This window comes from Sus scrofa, chromosome X, assembly GCF_054392235.1.
Source record: "Sus scrofa isolate SSC_HxYL_T2T_F1_AM1 chromosome X, Sscrofa_HxYL_maternal_Yorkshire_Landrace_v2.0, whole genome shotgun sequence".
NCBI lineage: Eukaryota > Metazoa > Chordata > Mammalia > Artiodactyla > Suidae > Sus > Sus scrofa.
The window spans coordinates 77,821,338-77,839,011 of NC_139401.1; positions in this window are offsets into that span (position 1 = coordinate 77,821,338).

Sequence of the window (17,674 nt, forward strand, 5' to 3'; positions counted from 1 at the left end):
TTGAAGACAGCATATATATGGGTCTTGTTTTTGTATCCATTCAGCCAGTCTATGTCTTTTGGTTGGGGCGTTTAGTCCATTCACATTTAAGGTGATTATTGATATGTATGTTCTTATTGCCATTTTATTAATTACTTTGGATTTGTTTTTGCTGCTCTTTTTCCTTTCCTTCTTCTTTTGTTCTTTTCTGCCTCGAGAAGTTCCTTTAGTATTTGTTGTAAGGCTGGTTTAGTTTTGCTGAATTCTCTCACCTTTTGCTTATCTGGGAAGGTTTTGATTTCTCCTTCAAATCTGAACAAGAGCCTTGCTGGGTAGAGAAATCTTGGTTGGAGTTTTTCTCCTTTGATCACGTTGAGTATATCATGCCACTCCCTTCTGGCCTGCAGAGTTTCTGTTGAAAAATGCCAATAGCCTTATCGGGGTTCCCTTGTATGTTATTTGTTTCTTTTCCCTAGCTGCTTTCAAGATTTTCTCTTTGTCTTTAATTTTGGTCAGTTTGATTAGTATGTGTCTCGGGGTGTTTATTTTGTATGGTACTTGTTGTGCTTCCTGGATTTGAGTGAGTGATTCCTTCCCCATGTTAGGGAATCTTTCAGCTATTATCTCTTGGAATATTTTTTCTGTCCCCTTCTCTCTCTCTTCTCCTTCTGACACCCCTATAATATGGATGTTTGTGCATTTAATGTTGTCCCAGATTCTCTGAGACTCTCTTCATTTGTTTTCAATCTTTTTTCTCTTTTCTGTTCCACTTCCGTAATTTCCACTAATCTGCCCTCCACCTCGCTTACTTGTTCTTCTGCCTCCTGTATTCTCCTGTTAGCTGCTTCTAGTGAATTTTTTATTTCAGTTATTGTATTTTGCATCTCTTCTTGGTTAAGTTTTATATCTTGTATCTCTTTGGTCAGTGTTTCCTGTAAGTTATCCATCTTTGCCTCCAGTTTACTTCCAATGTCTTGCATCCTCTTCAGCATCAACAGTCTAAAGTCTTTTTCCTGGAGGCTGAGAATCTCCTCATGGCTTAGATGTTTTTCTGGGATTTTTCCTTTCTCCCTCATCTGAGTTACAGTTCTCTGTTTTTTTCGTTTTTATAGGTTTTTGGTGTGGTGACCTTCTTACAGATAATAGAGTTGTAGCCTCTCTTACTTCTGATGTCTGCCCCCCTGTGGCTAAAGTCAGTATGGGGGCTTGGTGTAGGTTTCCTGATGGGAGGGACTGATGCCTGCCCCCTGGTAGGAGGAGCCGATTCTATTCCCTCTGGTGGGTGGGGCTTAGTCTCTGGATGGCATTAGAGGCAGCTGTGTGCATGAGGTTTCTTTAGGTAGCCTGTTTACTGAGGGGTGGGGCTGTGATCCCACCTGTGTTGTTGTTTGCCCTGGGGCTTCTCAGTGGCTGGCCGACGGGTGGGGCCAGATTTTTCCCAAAATGGCCACCTCCAGAGAAAGGCACTGCTGCTGAATATTCCCAAGAGCTTTGCTTTCAATGTCCTTCCCTCACAACAAGCCACATTCACCCCTGTTTTCCCAGGATGTCCTCCAAGGACTGCAGTCAGGTTTGACCCAGATTCCCTTGGAGACTGCTTTGCCCTGGGACTCAGTGCACGTGAAAGTCTGTGTGTGTCTTTTAAGAATGGGGTCTCCGTTTCCCCCAGTCCCGTGGAGCTCTTGCACACAAGCCCCACTGGCCTTCAATGCCAGATGCTCCGGGGCTCTTTCTCCCTCTGTCAGATCCCCACACGTGAGAGTTTGATGTGTGGCTCAGAACTCTCACTCCTGTACGTGAGTTTCTGTGAACCAGTTAGATTCCAGTCTGTGGAGCTTCCCACCCAGTAGGTATGGGGTTGTTTATATCGTGAAATTGCCCCTCCTACCTCTTGATGTGGCCTCCTCTTTTTCTTCTGGAGTAGGGTGTCTTTTTTAAGGCTTCTGTTCCATTTTGGTGAAGAGTGCTCAGTCTTTAGTTGTGAATTTTGTTGTTTTTAGGAGAGAAGTTGAGCTCCAGTCCTTCTATTCCACCATCTTAATCCTGTCTCCTGCCTATGTTATCTTCTAGGAGTTTTATGGTGTCTTCTCTTATGTTTAAGACTTTAAACCATTTTGAATTTATTTTTGTGCATGCTGTGAGGTTGTATTCTAGTTTCATTGATTTACATGCAGTTGTCCAGTCTTCCCAGCACCACTTGCTGAAAATACTGTCTTTTTCCTATTTTATATTCTTTGCTCCTTTGTTGAAGATTAATTGACCATAGTTGTCTGGGTTTATTTCTTGGTTCTCTATTCTGCTTCATTGGTCTGTATGTCTGTTTTAGTACCAGTACCACATTGTCTTGATTACTGTAACTTTGTAATATTATCTGAAGTCTGGGTGAGACTCCTGCTCATTTTTTTGTTCCTAGGGATTACTTTGGCAACTCTGGATCTTTTACAGTTCCAAATAAGTTTTTGGATTTTTTGTTCTAGTTCTGTGAAAAAATTTGATATTCCAGGAGCATGGAATATTTTTCCATTTCTTTGAATCCTCTTTGATTTCTTCGATTAATATTTTCTACTTCTCTGCATATATGTCTTTAACCTTCTTTTTCAGGCTTATTCCTAGGTATTTAATTTTTTGTGGTGTTATTTTAAAAGGTATTGTATTTTTTATATTCCTTTTCTAATACTTCATTGTTAGTATACAGAAATGCAACTTATTTCTGAATGTTAATCCTGTATCCTCCTACTTTGCTGAATTTGTTGATCAGTCACAGTAATTTTTGTGTGGAATCCTTAGGGTTTTCTATATATAGCATCATGTCATCTTCATACAGTGACAATTTTACCTCTTCTCTTCCAATTTGGATACCTTTTATTTCTTTTGTTTGTATGATTGCTGTGGCTAGGATTTCCAATACTATTTTGAATAAACATGGTGAGAGTGGGCATCCTTGTCTTGTTCCACATTTTAGTGGTAAGGCTTTCAGCCTTTTTTCCATTGAGGATTATATTGGCTGTGGTTTTTCCACAAATGGCTTTTATTATGTTAAGGTATGTTCTCTCTATACCGAATTTGGTAAGATTTTTTTCATGAATGGATGTTGGGCTTTGTCAAATACTTTTTCTGCATATATTGAGATTATCATATCGGTTTTGACTTTTATTTTGTTTCTTTTTAGTTTTTGTCAATGTAATGTTTTGGTTTGATTTGTGGTAGCTCTATTTTTCAACTATGTTAACTGCTTTCTATATCTGCTTGCTTTAGCCTGATAGTCATATAGGCTTAAACACATTCTAGAAAAAATGAGTCTAGATTTTCTTACCTTCCTTCCCCACATGTAATGATTTTGAAGTCCTATTAAACATGTTCATGTTTGTCCTTTTGCTGCCTTGTGTTTATCTTTTTCTTAATTATTTTTTTTTAGGGCCACACACATGGCATATGGTGGTTCCCAGGCTAGGGGTCAAATTGGAGCTACAGCTGCCAGCCTACACCACAAGCCACAGCAATGCAGGATCCAAGCATCATCTGTGACCTACACCACAGCTCATGGCAATGCCAGATCCTTAACCCACTGAGCAAGGATAGGTATTGACCCTGCAACCTCATGGTTCCTAGTCAGATTTTTTTCAGCTGCACCATGACGAGAACTCCTATCACCTATTTTACAGTGTTTTGTTTTGTTTTTTTCTTTTGGGTCTGATTTAAGTGATTTATTTAAGTGATTTATTTCCAGTTGTTATTTTCTTCATTCTATTTCTTCTTTCTTCTTTATTATTTAGTGGAGCCCTTTCAGTATTTCTTTTAGAATGGGTTTAGTATTGATGTACTCTATTGGTTTTGTTTTGTTGAAAAAATTCTTTATTTCTCCTATTTTAAATGATATTCTTGCTGAGTATTCTAGGCTGCAAAATTTTCCCTTTTAGTACTTTATGTCTTGCCACTCTCTCCTGGCCTGAGTGTTTCTGTAGAGAGATCAGCTGATAGCATTATGGGTGTTTCCTTATAATTAAGTCTTTGTTTTTCTCTTGCTGCCTTTAGAATCCTCTCTTTATCTCTAACTTTTGCTGTTTTATTATAATATGTCTTGGTATGGTCCTGTTTGGGTTTGACGTGTTTGAGGCTCGCTGTCCTTCCTGTATCGTTGATATCTATCTGTTTCCTTTAGATTTGGAAAGTTTTCTGCTATAATATATTTTAATCCCCTTTTCTTTTTCTTCTCCATCTGGAATCCCTATTGTGCATAGATTTGCCCACTTTATATTATCCCATAGCTCTCTTATATAGCTTTCATGTTTTTTTCATTTGGTTTTCTGTCTGCTATCCAGATTGGGTGTTTTCCATTATTCTATATTCCAAGTCACCAATTCTTTCCTCTGCATTGTTCATTCTGCTCTTCAATGCCTTTAACTCAGCTTATGTCTCTGCTAATGAATTTTGTGATTTTTCTTGGCTACTCATATTTTCTAGTTCTTTTCTAAAGTAATCTGCATTACTGTTCATACCTGTTCTTAATTCTTTCATATTCACTCTTAATTCCTTCAGTATATTCACTACCTCCTTTTTGAACTTGTTGTTTGTTATACTGCAGAGGTCTGTTTCATTATTTGCTTCTTCAGGTGATTTCTCCTGTTCTTTTAACTGGGAATCGTTCTTGAGCTTCTTCATTTTGCTTATATTTTTCTTATTTTGTGAGTTTAGGGAAAACAACTACTGTAGTCTTGGAGGGCTATTTATATGTGTGCATACCCCTGGGTATTTTGTTAGAGCTTCCTTTTTATTTTTAGGGTGCTGTGCGTGATTCCAAGGAGATGGAAGCAATGGGCAGGGCTAGTAGCCAGTGCCTGGTTGCTGAACCCTTGACAGTAGCAGGGACCTGTGGGAAGGTGGTGCAGGCTGCTCCTAGTTGCAGGGCCCTGGGAAGTGAAAGGGAACAGGCATGTGTAGGCAGCACCTGAAGCATTTGGCTGTGGAAGAAGCAGGGTGGGTGGATTCCCAGAGGAGTGACAGCAACAGTGGGTGGTGCTAGATTTCAGTGCCATCATCTTTGCTGAACTGTGAGGTGACTGGGGCTACAGGTGGTACTTGTTCACTGATCCTTAGTGTTGGCGGGCCATGACCACCTCTGGTGTCTGAGATGACTGTTGTGATTTGTCCCCACTGCCTCTAGATCACACAAGAGGTGCCGAGTGGCACTTAGCTGCCCATTGCCCTTAGCCCACACAAGAGGTGCCCTGCTACCTGTAGCCCACATAAAAGGCACCTGGTTGCCTGTAGATCAAGCAAGTGGCTCCTCACCACCTGAAGCTTGTGTCAGAGTCTCCCCACCCTCTGAGAGTCAGTGCATGCACAGGGAGATTCCTATGGAGATCCACCTCTCCTCCTCTTGGCCTTCCCAACAATGATGCCTTGTTTCTCCTGAGGGCCTAGACGTCCCAGTTCCCTGGGCTGTGGCATTCCACTTCTAAGCCTGTGGCACACTACTCCCTAGCCCCTCAGGCTGTCTCCACATTGCTAGCCCTAGTCCTCTCCCTAGAACTGACCTCTGGAGCGTGAGTCTCAGTGCCCAAGCCCCACCCGAGCAATTCAGGCTGTGGTATCCAATGGTGGTGGTACAAGTGGCCTCTGAGGATCTCACTATGCTTCACCCTCCTCATTCCAGCTGCTGGGCTTTTCTCTGTGGCTTTGAGGTCCCTCTGTCTTGGCTAATCTACCCATCAGTTAGGTGGCTTCCCAGGGTGTGGATTTCTTTCCTCTTTAACAGCTCCCTTTTAGGAGTGCTAGTCCCTTCCTGATTTCTTTTCTCTCTCTCCCCCACTTTTTTATACCTTTTGTTCTCCTCAGTTGTGCGGAGGGTTTATTGACCTTTTTGGAGGTTTAGGGTCTTCTGTCAGCACTCAGTAGATGTTCTGTGTCTATCGTTCTATATGTAGATTTTTTTTTTGTTGTGTTTGTGGGATTGGATGAGTGCCACGTCTTACTCTTCTGCCATCTTGACCCTTCTCTGTAGTTTTTCTCTTTTTGGCCATGCCACGCCCATACCATGTGGAATTTCACAAGCCAGGGATCAAACCCACACCACAGCAATGACCTGAGTAGCAATAGTGACAGTGCCAAGTCATTAACCCACTGAGCCACAGAGGAACTTCATTTCTTACTATTTTAAAATGACCACTCACTCTTTACATTTTACCAATTGTCTTACACATTTTTAGCTTGTTTCTCTAAATACTAATCCAAATAATGTCCATCTGTTGCCATTAACTGACCTGTCTCTTTTAATCTATGTTGCATCTCTATTTGTGTTTTTTCATTGTAGTTTTGTTGTTGTTGAATAAACTGATTTTCATCCTTATAGAATCTTTTAGCATATTAATTTGGTCCCTGTATTTCCTATAGTCTGGCTGTTATATATAGATGTTCGATCACAAATCTCTTAGTTTAAATAGCTCTATATGTTTGATCCTTATCTAAGATCCAAGAGAAAAATCTAGCCTAAACATAAATTTATAACGTTTATAATTCTTGGAATGCAAATATTTAGTGAAACACTTATTAATAAGCTAAATATTGCATTGGATAGAATAAACAGAACTGACAAGAATCATTTTAGTATTCAATTGTTTGTTTTTGTTGCCATGCAAATGAACTTAAAATGTTGTTTGTAAGGCTTTGCAAACAAACTGAAAAGCTTTTACACAGCAAAGGAAACCCAAAAGAAAACAAAAAGACAACTTCCAGAATGGGAGAAAATAGTTTCAAATGATGCAACTGACAAGGGCTTAATCTCTAGAATATATAAACAACTTATACAACCCAACAGCAAAAAAAAACAATCAATCAATGGAAAAATGGGCAAAAGAGCTGAATAGACATTTCTCCAAAGAAGATATACAGATGGCCAACAAACACATGAAAAAATGCTCAACATTGCTGATTATAAGAGAAATGCAAATCAAAACTACCATGAGATACCACCTCACACCAGTCAGAATGGCCATCATTAATAAATCCACAAATAACAAGTGCTGGAGGGGCTGTGGAGAAAAGGGAACCCTCCTGCACTGCTGGTGGGAATGTCAACTGGTACAGCCACTATGGAGAACAGTTTGGAGATACCTTAGAAATCTATACATAGAACTTCCATATGACCCTGCAATCCCACTCTTGGGCATCTATCCGGACAAAGCTCTACTTAAAAGAGACACGCATGTTCATTGCAGCCCTATTCACAATAGCCAGGACATGGAAACAACCCAAATGTCCATCGACAGATGATTGGATTCGGAAGAGGTGGTATATATACACAATGGGATACTACTCAGCCATAAAAAAGAATGACATAATGCCATTTGCAGCAACGTGGATGGAACTAGAGACTCTCATACTGAGTGAAATGGGCCAGAAAGACAAAGACAAATACCATATGATATCACTTATAGCTGGAATCTAATATCCAGCACAAATGAACATCTCCTCAGAAAAGAAAATCATGGACTTTGAGAAGAGACTTGTGGCTGCCTGATGGGAGGGGGAGGGAGTGGGAGGGATCTGGAGCTTGGGCTTATCAGACACAACTTAGAATAGATTTACAAGGAGATCCTGCTGAATAGCATTGAGACCTTTGTCTAGATACTCATGTTGCAACAGAACAAAGGGTGGTGGAAAAAATGTAATTGTAATATATACATGTAAGGATAACCTGACCCCCTTGCTATACAGTGGGAAAAAAAATTAAAAAAAAGAAAACAACTAAAGAAAAAAGCAAGAGAAGTGAAAAAAAAAAGTTTTGATGTGATAAGAACTAGTGGAAAGGGCTTATAACTGTATCACCTAGAAATTGTGTTGTCTTGGACTAGTCACCCTTCTAAGTCTCAATTTTACCACCAATTAAAACAGGAATAATGCTAATGTCATAGATTTTTTGTGAAGATTATGTGAGACACTGCTTGTAGAACTCCATATCTCTATCCTTCCTATCTGTCTATCTACTGTCTAATCATCTATATATCAATCTATCAAAGAGAATTCAATTAATAAAAGATAAATATGCACTTACTTACACTCATGAATTCTGCTTCTATGTTTCCTCCTTGACTAATTATAATACCTGGACCGTGTATATACTATACTTTATGTACCACAAGTCAGTGTAAATCCTAAAGATTTGGCACTAACTTGTTTCTAGTGCACCTATAGTAGTTTGACTTTTTCCTGCCAAGTCCTTTTGTTTATTCACCCTAGTGATCAGCCTTTCTTAGTAGATAGGAAATTGAGGCTCAGAATATTAACTGAGTTGTTATGGGAGCATAATAGAGCCAGAGATCAGAACCCAGGTTTTCTGATTCCAGGTTTACTTCTCTTTCCATTTCACTGTCTAAATGAGACTGTATAGGTAAAAGCTACTTTCTCAAAGAAAATCTTATTTGTATGCTAGTGTAATACATATTGGAAGTTAGTGGAGCTAAACAAGGGTATCATAGTGATTTTGTGCAAATATGAGAAAGCAAGACAAAAAGGAAATCTCTGCCAGCTCTGTTAAAATGACATTATGCCTTTTCTGTTAGTAAGAACTCAAAATACTATAATACAGTCATTAAACAAACTTGTCAACAAATGGAAATTTGCTTGCAAACTGTTAAAAATATTACACACAGGAGTTAGAAAAATGCTAACTTGTATGTCTGCATCTCTTAATTGTTACAAAATCTGAAAATTTTAATAAAAGGCACACAATGGCAAGTCTTTGTAATATGAGATAGGGAAAAAAGAAGCCTTATTTGGAAAGCATAGATATAAATTCATTTCTGGGACCAGGAGAGAGAAATGAGAATTTAAAGCTTTATTTGTTTTTATAGTGATATAATCTTCTTTCATAATTGTTGACAATATTGACACATTAATATTTTTCATTCATTAATAATATGACATTGACAACCAAGTGGGTGTGGTATGCCATAATAATATTGGAACAGAAATCATGCTCACTGGCTTGCAACAGTTCTGTGCATTGGGGCTGAGGCAGTAAGGAAATGAAAAAGTAATTTCATTTTTGACAGATGGTAGAAACCTCTGCTTGCCTCAGTTAACCTAGAATAACTCCTTTATGTAGTGAAGTGTCATTTAGCTTTTATATCATACTATATATACCTATTTGATCTCCCTTCACCACTGATTTCAAGTAGCACTTACAGTTTACTCTCAACATCACAATTTAGCATTCAAAAATCAGAGTTCTTGAGATTTCCTTAAGATATTGTGATTAAGTTGCTTTTTGAATAATTGGGTAAATTGACCCAGCAAAACTTATTAAGTCATAAATAGGTTGTATAGATGAGATTATTCCCCCAGGGTACCAAAATTTAGAGAACACAAAAAATTAAAATGATATTAATATAAGTTTTAGAGCCAAATTGTCTTTGAGTTAATACACTTTGTTGATAACATTAACAGTTTTTAAGGTGAGCAAAGCAATAGGAGGGTATCAGAAGGGGTATCCTGATTATTCAATTTAAGGTTAATCTTTCTTTCCTTAATACCTGTTGTAACTGTCCTGACTACTCCACTTTCTCTGTCCTTGGTCTTTTACTAATTATTCTTTTTAATATCAGTGACATAAACATTTCTCATACAAGTGTGTTTTTCCTCAGGATCACTTGTTTATCATTAATATCACCATGCAACAGAGAATTGTTGAACACTTTTTCCTTTGGCACAGTCTTGACACTAACATGCAACAAGAATATTGTGTGAGCTGTAGTACTGATTTTCTGATTTGGAAACCTTGCACTGTTTTGGTGAAAGTAAGAAAGGAATCACAGGAGAAAATAGTAAATAAATTTCCATTTCTATGTAGTCCCTTTTGTATATATTTTTAAAGCCATATATATACTGAGATACCCATCTACTAGGCTTTGAAGATATAGGTGAAATAATTTTTTGCCTTTGTAACGAGGGTACTCTCCTTTTGTCTAACAGCCTAGCAAGTTAGATATGCATAGTAACTATTTGATTTTGAATGAGTGTGGTTCCCTGTTCTGTAAGGGCAAACCTTTTATTATCCTAGTTAATTGCAACCAGGAGAGACATTTTTATTTTCAGAAGTTATACTACATGAATATATGAATCACAAAGATTTCATTCTGAGACCTGTACTGTTCTCTCTTCCTTTAATGAGAAAGATGTACATGATAGAACTATAAGAACTGTAGATACCACCTAGAGATTATATAACCTAGTGACTTTTATCACAGTCCATTTAATAGATTAAAAATATAAAAATGAAAATTGGAAAACTTTTATCAGGCTCCAATTTTTTTTTGTCTCAATATGGAGGAATAGCAAATCAGATATGTGGAATGCCAATGCTAGAAGAAATCTTAACTATATTTTAGTTAAGATTAAGCTGGGTATAGAAGCTGAAGCTCAGAATGTTCATATATTTTTTTGAGTTGGGTAGTGGCAGAGCTGTGTTTAGAACCCAGTTCTTCTGAATTCTAGTGCTTTTTAAATCACATGCATTGCTCTTTTTTGACACCTTTTGATTAGTAGTGTATGAAGTATAAATAATAATCAGTCAGCTATATATTATATACCTGGTAAGAAGGTACTTAATTGGACCTCTGTCAAGGTATGCTATACATTTAACATCACACATAGAGAATTGGCACAGGTCATAATTAAAGACAGTTTGCATTTTTAGAAATATCCCACATTGCAATTCCACATATTTTTTGTAAGTCTACTCACAAAATATTCTTATCCCCTTTTCTAGTCTAAGGAAATGGTTGTTAACATTTTTCACCATTAACATTCCTTTTATTATCCCTTTTTCTCCAAAGTCCCCATATATTAAAATATTTTCTTACCAAAATACATTTATTAAATAATTGTGCCAATTGTTACAAGCCAACATAATATCTGTCCATAACTTTTAATCAGTAAGGTATAAACAGTGTTACCATAATAAATTAATATAATTTCAACGCAAACAAAGAAATTTGGTCTTTAGTATACCTGTGTATCTGTATTACATCTAAATGTCTGATTTCCATTAAGCGTAAATATTGAAAATAGCCTTGAGCCTCTTATAACAATGGTAATGGATCCACTTTATATATTCCACTATACAATTTATCCAAGTGTGCTTAAGAAAATAAAATTCTTCAAGTTAATTCTGTAAAATTTCATCTCTTCAAATAAGTTTCTGTTTAAGTTCATTTCCAAAATGGTTTTGCAGATGTTTCTCCAATATAAAATAAAATGTAGCACTTTGTATTTGCTGCAAGATGGCATTGCCACTGAAACGGCATGGGAGGCTTCTATGGTGCAAATTTGATCCCTGGCTTGTAGAACAATATTCTTATTGCTTTACCAATATACAAATATTTCTTACAAATGAGTAATAGTTTATTTTGCTTCCTCCTTGTCTAAACCAAACTCTTGGTATTCAAAATCCTTCATTTGTATACTTTCTGAGAGCTCATGTGTCTTTCTTTGGAGGAGTAAATAATCAATGCTGCTTTTAGTCACTGAGTGGAGAGAAGTTTCAAAATTTTCTGAGAAGTCACCAAATGAAGACATTGGTTTACAATGTAGATTACAGAAAATATAGACTTTTTATCCACTTTGAAAGTCCTTAAAGTCAGTAGTCACAAATACTATTTGGAAAATTTTTAATATATACACCATTGATATAGTATAAATGACACTTGATTAAGTTATAGTCAGTGCAAGGATCTGAACATAGTATTGGAAAAACTTTGCCAGAAATTAAGCAAAAATTATGACTTTTAAGATTTTTACATAACTTAAATGAACCCCAGTGAATCAGACTTAAGGGTAAAGCACGAACTGTCACATTGATTTTTTAAAAGAATTAATACTTTTATTAATATTTAATAAGTTGAATCATAGATTTTAAAATTAATTAATAAAATAATAAGCTTTAGAACAACTTTAGGTTTACAGAAAAAGTGATAGGAAAAGTACAAAGAGGTTCCTCATATCCCCTTTCTCACACAGAGTTTCTCCTATTTTTTACATTTTATATTAGTGTAGTACTAATATAAGATGTGGCAATAGATGAGTAAATATTAAACCATTATTATTAACTAGAGTAGTTTGTTTACATTAGGATTTCTCTTTGTCCCGAACATTCTATGGGTTTTTACCTATATATAAATGACTTGTGTCCATCATTACTCTATCGTCCTATCATACGGAATAGTTTCAGTGCCTTTAAAAAAAAAAAAAAAAGACCTGTGTTCCACCTATTCATTGCTGCCTGACACCCAGTGAATTCCTGGCAACCATTTATTTCCTGCCAACCACTGATCTCCATAGTTCTGTATTTTCCAGAATTTCATGTAGTTGGAATTATACAATATGTAGCCTTTTCAGATTGGCTTCTTTCACTCAGTTATATGCTTTAAAAATTCTTTCATGTCTTTTGGTAGTTTGATAACACTCTTTCTCTTTCTCTTTCTTTTTCAGATGCAATACCATTTTAATTCTTATTTATTTTTATTTTATTGAAGTATAGTTGATTTATAATGTTGTATTAGTTTCTACTGTACAGCAAAGTGACTCACACACATATACACAGATCCATTCCCATATAGGTGATCATAGAACATTGACGGTCTGTTTATCCATTCTCCTATTGAAGACCATATTGGTTGCTTCCAGGTTTGGAAATTTGCATAAAGCTGTTAGAAACATCCATGTACAGGTTTGTGTAGACCTAAGTTTTCAGCTGCCTTGGGTAAATACCAAGGAGTACGTTGATTGCTGGATCATATGGTAAAATGTTTATTTTTGTAAGAAACTCCCAGCTGTCTTCCAAATATCAGTACTCTTGCATTCCCATCACCAGTGAATTAAAGTTCCTGTTGCTTCTCATCTTTACTAGCATATGGCGCTGTCAGAGTTCAGGATTTTGACCATTCTAAAAGGTCTGAACTGGTATCTAATTGTTGTTTTACTTTGCAATCCCCTGATGACACATGATGATTAACATCTTTTCATACGTTTATTTAACATTTGTATATCTTTGGTGAGATGTCCCTTTAGATCTTTTACTTGTTTTTAAATTGGATTGTTTATTTTATCATGGCTGAGTTTTAAGTGTTCTTTGTATAGTTTGGATAACAGTCCTTTTCCAGATATATGTTTTGCAAACATGTACTTCCAGTATGTGGCTTGTCTTTTTGTTCTCTTAGTAGTGTCTTTCATAAGAGCAGAAGTTTTTTATCTTTTAATTTTTTTTTCTTTTTATGGCCACACCTGTGGAATATGGAAGTTCCCCTGGCAAGGAATTGAATTGGAGCTGCAGATGAGGCCTATGCCACAGTCACAGCCACAGCAACACTGGATCTGAGCAGCATACGTGACTACACCACAGCTTGCAGCAATGCCAGATCCTAAAGCCACTGGACAAGGCCAGGGACTGAACCTGCATGCTCACAGAGACTACGTCAGGTTATTAATCTGCTTAGCCACAACGGGAACTCCCTATCTTTTAATTTTAGTGAAATCTAAATTGTTAATTTTTTCCTTTCATAGATCTTGCTTTTGACACTGAGATATTTTAATAGAAGTATCTGAATCACATAATAAGTGCTTAATGATAATTTACCATGTGCCAGACACTGTGTCAAGTGCTGGCAATACAATGGTGAACAAACTCATATGATCCCTGTGTTTATGAAGTACATAGATTAGTGGGGGAGAATTACAGCATTCATAGAATTTCAGAGTCAGAATGTTCTTTTGAAATCTTATAGCACAACTAGTCGTCTTCATTTTACAGAAAAGAACATTAAGGTCAGAAAAGATAAAGTAAATTACTTGATGCAGACAGCACAGTTATTGAAAGAGATGAGAATGAAATCCATGTCACCTGACTCACAGTTAAGTGTTATTCTTGCTTCTATATCTTTTCTTTGTTTTGTCTTATGCACTAATTAAAGTTAATAACACTCATGGTGAAAGAAAAAAAAATACTCTTTCAGTGGAAATCATTGCCACTAAATAAAAATAGCAAGACTGATGATATGTAGTATGAGTTGAATCAGACAGACAAAAACTGATGGAACTAAGGAAGAAAGTATTTCAAACTCACAGCCCACTTAATCTCCCAGCAAGGCAAGACATCATCATCCATGAGACTGACCTTTGAATCTGGAATAATGACAGAAAATGGAGCCACTTCATCATGTTCATCACTGGTTCCTGGAGAAAATGAGCTAGAAGAAATATTTCCCCATATAATACCTTCCTTGACTTAGAAAATTTATAGTGAATTTTTGAGAATTAAGTATAATCATAGTGTAATATTTCCACATCATCCTCAACTTGCCTTGTGCATCTGTTTTAGCTTAGGCCGTGATACAAAAAATTAAAAAACAAAACAAAATAAAACAAATATTGCCCTGCTCACTCAGTAGGCACTAGCACATCAAAGGCACCCAAAAGTATTTGCTCTGGAAAATAGTATTTTATTTGAGTTTTTTAAAAATTAAAGTATTTATTTTGAGGTAATTGTAGCTTTACATGCAGTTGTAAGAAATAATAAAGAGTGATGCCATGTATCTTAAAGCACTTTCCACCAATGGCAACATCTTTTAACATTATAGTAAAATATCGGCGCTGGAATTTTGACATTGATAGAATCTATATATAGAATATTTCGATCACCACAAGGATCTCTCATGCTGTTCTTCTGTAATGGCACTGAATTCCTTCCCAACTTACCACCTCCTTAATCTTTGGCCACTATTAGTCTGTTCTCCATTTCCATAATCTTATCATTTCAAATATGTTATGTAAATGGAATCATAGTTTGTTAATAGGAATAGTTTACTGTTTTACCCTTAAGTCTATATGCCTTTTACTTCATTTTCTTTTCTTTTTATTAGAGTATCATTGATTTATCACATTGTGTCAATTTTTGCTGTACAGGAGTTCCCATTGTGGCTCAGCAGTAACCAACCCATCTAGTATCTATGGTGATGTGGGTTCAATCCTTGGCTTTGCTCAGTGGGTTAAGGATCCGGCGTTGCTGTGAGCTGTGGTGTAGGTCGCAGATGCAGCTTGGATCCTCCCGTGTTGCTGTGGCTGTGGTGCAGGCCAGCAGCTGCAGCTTTGATTTGACCCCTAGCCTGGGAACTTCCATATACAGCAGGTGCAGCCCTAAAAGGCCAAAAAAAAATATATACGTATGTCTTGGTTACTATGCTGTACAGAAGAAATTTTTAATTTTTAAAATTTGTTTATATATATATACAAATTTTATATATACATATACATATATACATTCTTATTCTATTGCACTGGCTAGAATGTCCAGCACTATCTTAAATATTGGTGAGAGAGCATCAATAACTTGTTTCAAACTTAGGGATAAAGCATTCAGTCTTTAACCATTAAGTAATATGTTAGCAGTTGTTTTTTTTTAATTAGTAAACTTTACTTTTCATAACACTTTTAGGTTCACAGCAATATTAAGCAAAAAGTATGGAGAGTTCCAACATAACTCCTGTCCCCATAGATACACAACCTTCACCACTAACAGTATTCCACACAGTGGTACATTTGTTACAATCAGTGAAGTTACATTGATGTATAATTATCACTCAAGGTCTACAGTTTAAAGTTCACTTTTGACATTGAACATTTTTTGGTGGATAAACTCATAATGACATATTTCCATCATTGTTTCATATCATAGTTTCACTGCCCTAAAAGTCCTCTGTTTACTTCTGTTCATCCCTCCCTTCCAATACAACCTTTGATAACCACTGGTCTATTTTACTGTCTCCAAATTTTTGCCTTTTCCAGAATGTCATGTGGTTGTTATCATACAGTATGTAGCCTTTTCAGATTGGTTTCCTCTATATAGTAATATGCATGTAAGTTTCCCCCATGTCTTTTCATGGCTTGATACCTTACATGTTTTTAGTGGTGAGTGGTTTTCCATTGTCTAGATTCACCTACCAAAGAACATCTTTGTTACTTCCAAGGTGTGGAAGTTATGAGTAAAGCTGCTAGAAACATATTTGCGCAGATTTTTGCTTGTACATTAGTTTTCAGCTCACTTATTGACCTTTTCAGGGAAGCAGATTTTGGTTTTGTTGACTTTTTTTTCCTATTGATTTCAAGTTTTCAGTTTCATTGATATCTGTGCTCATTTTAAGGCTTGTTTTATTATGCTTTCTTTGGCTTTAAATGCTCCTTTTTTTCTAGTTACTGAGGGTGGAAGTTTGATGACTGATTTTAGTTTTTCCCCCATTTTAAAATGCATATAATCAATGCCCTAAATTTCCCTCTAAGCACAACTTATGCTATATCCCATTAATTTTATTAAGTTCTGCTTTCATTTTCATTTAGTGTGAAATTCTTTTAAGTTCTCTGGTGAGTCTTTTTTTCTTGACACATTTGTTACTTAGAAGTGTGTTTTTTAAACTCCAAGTATTTTGGGATTTTTCAGCTTTTTTTAAATTATTGACTTCTAGTGTTATTCCATTATTCTCTCTCTCTCTCTGTGTGTGTGTGCGTGTGTGTGTGTGTGTGTGTGTGTGTGTGTGTTTGTACTTTTTAGAGCCATACCTGTTGCATATGCAAGTCCCCAGGTCAGGGGTCAAATCCAGGCTATAGCTGCCAGCCTACGCCACAGCCACAGATATGTGGGATCCAAGCTGTATCTGCAACTTACACCACAGCTCAAGGCAACACTGGATCCTTAACCCACTAAGTGATGCCAGGGATAGAGCCTGCATCCTCGTGGATACCAATCAGGTCCTTAACACACTGAGCCAAAATGGGAACTCCCTATGTTCTTTCTTTTTCTTTTCTTTTCTTTTTTTTATTTTTGGTCTTTTTAGGGCCTCACCCATGGCATATGGAGATTCCCAGGCTAGGGGTCAAATTGGATCTGTAGCCGCTGGCCTGTTCCACAGCCACAGCAACATCAGAGCTGAGCTGCAGCTGTGACCTACACCATGGCTCATGGCAATGCCAGATACTTAACCCACTGAGCAAGGCCAGGGATTGAACCTGTGTCCTCATGGATGCTGGTCAGATTTGTTTCTGCTGAGCCACGATGGGAACTCCTCTATTTTCTTTAAAATTCTTTTTTCTATTAAAGTATAGTTGATTCACAATGTTGTGTCAATTTCTGCTGTACAGCAAAGTGACCCAATCATTTATATACATATATATATATATATATATATATATATATATATATATATATATATAATTACTTTTCTTTCATCATGTTCTATCACAAGAGATTGGCTATAGTTCCCTGTGTTATGCAGTAGGACCTCATTGCTTATCCACTAAATATAATAGTTTGCATCTACTAATCCCAAACTCCTAGTTCATGCCACTCCCTCCCCCTTGACAATAACAAGTCTGTTCTCCATGTCTGTGAGTCTATTTCTATTCTGTAGATAGATTCATTTGTGCCATTTTTACATTCCACATAAAAGTGATATCATATGGTATTTGTCTTTCTCTTTCTGACTTACTTCACTTGGTATGAGTCTCTCTGGTTATATCCATGTTGGTGCAAATGGCATTATTTCATTCTTTTTATGGCTGAGTAGTAGTATTCCATTGTGTGTTTGTACCACATCTTTTTAATCTATTCATCTGTTGATGGACATTTGGGTTGTTTTCATATCTTGGCTATTGT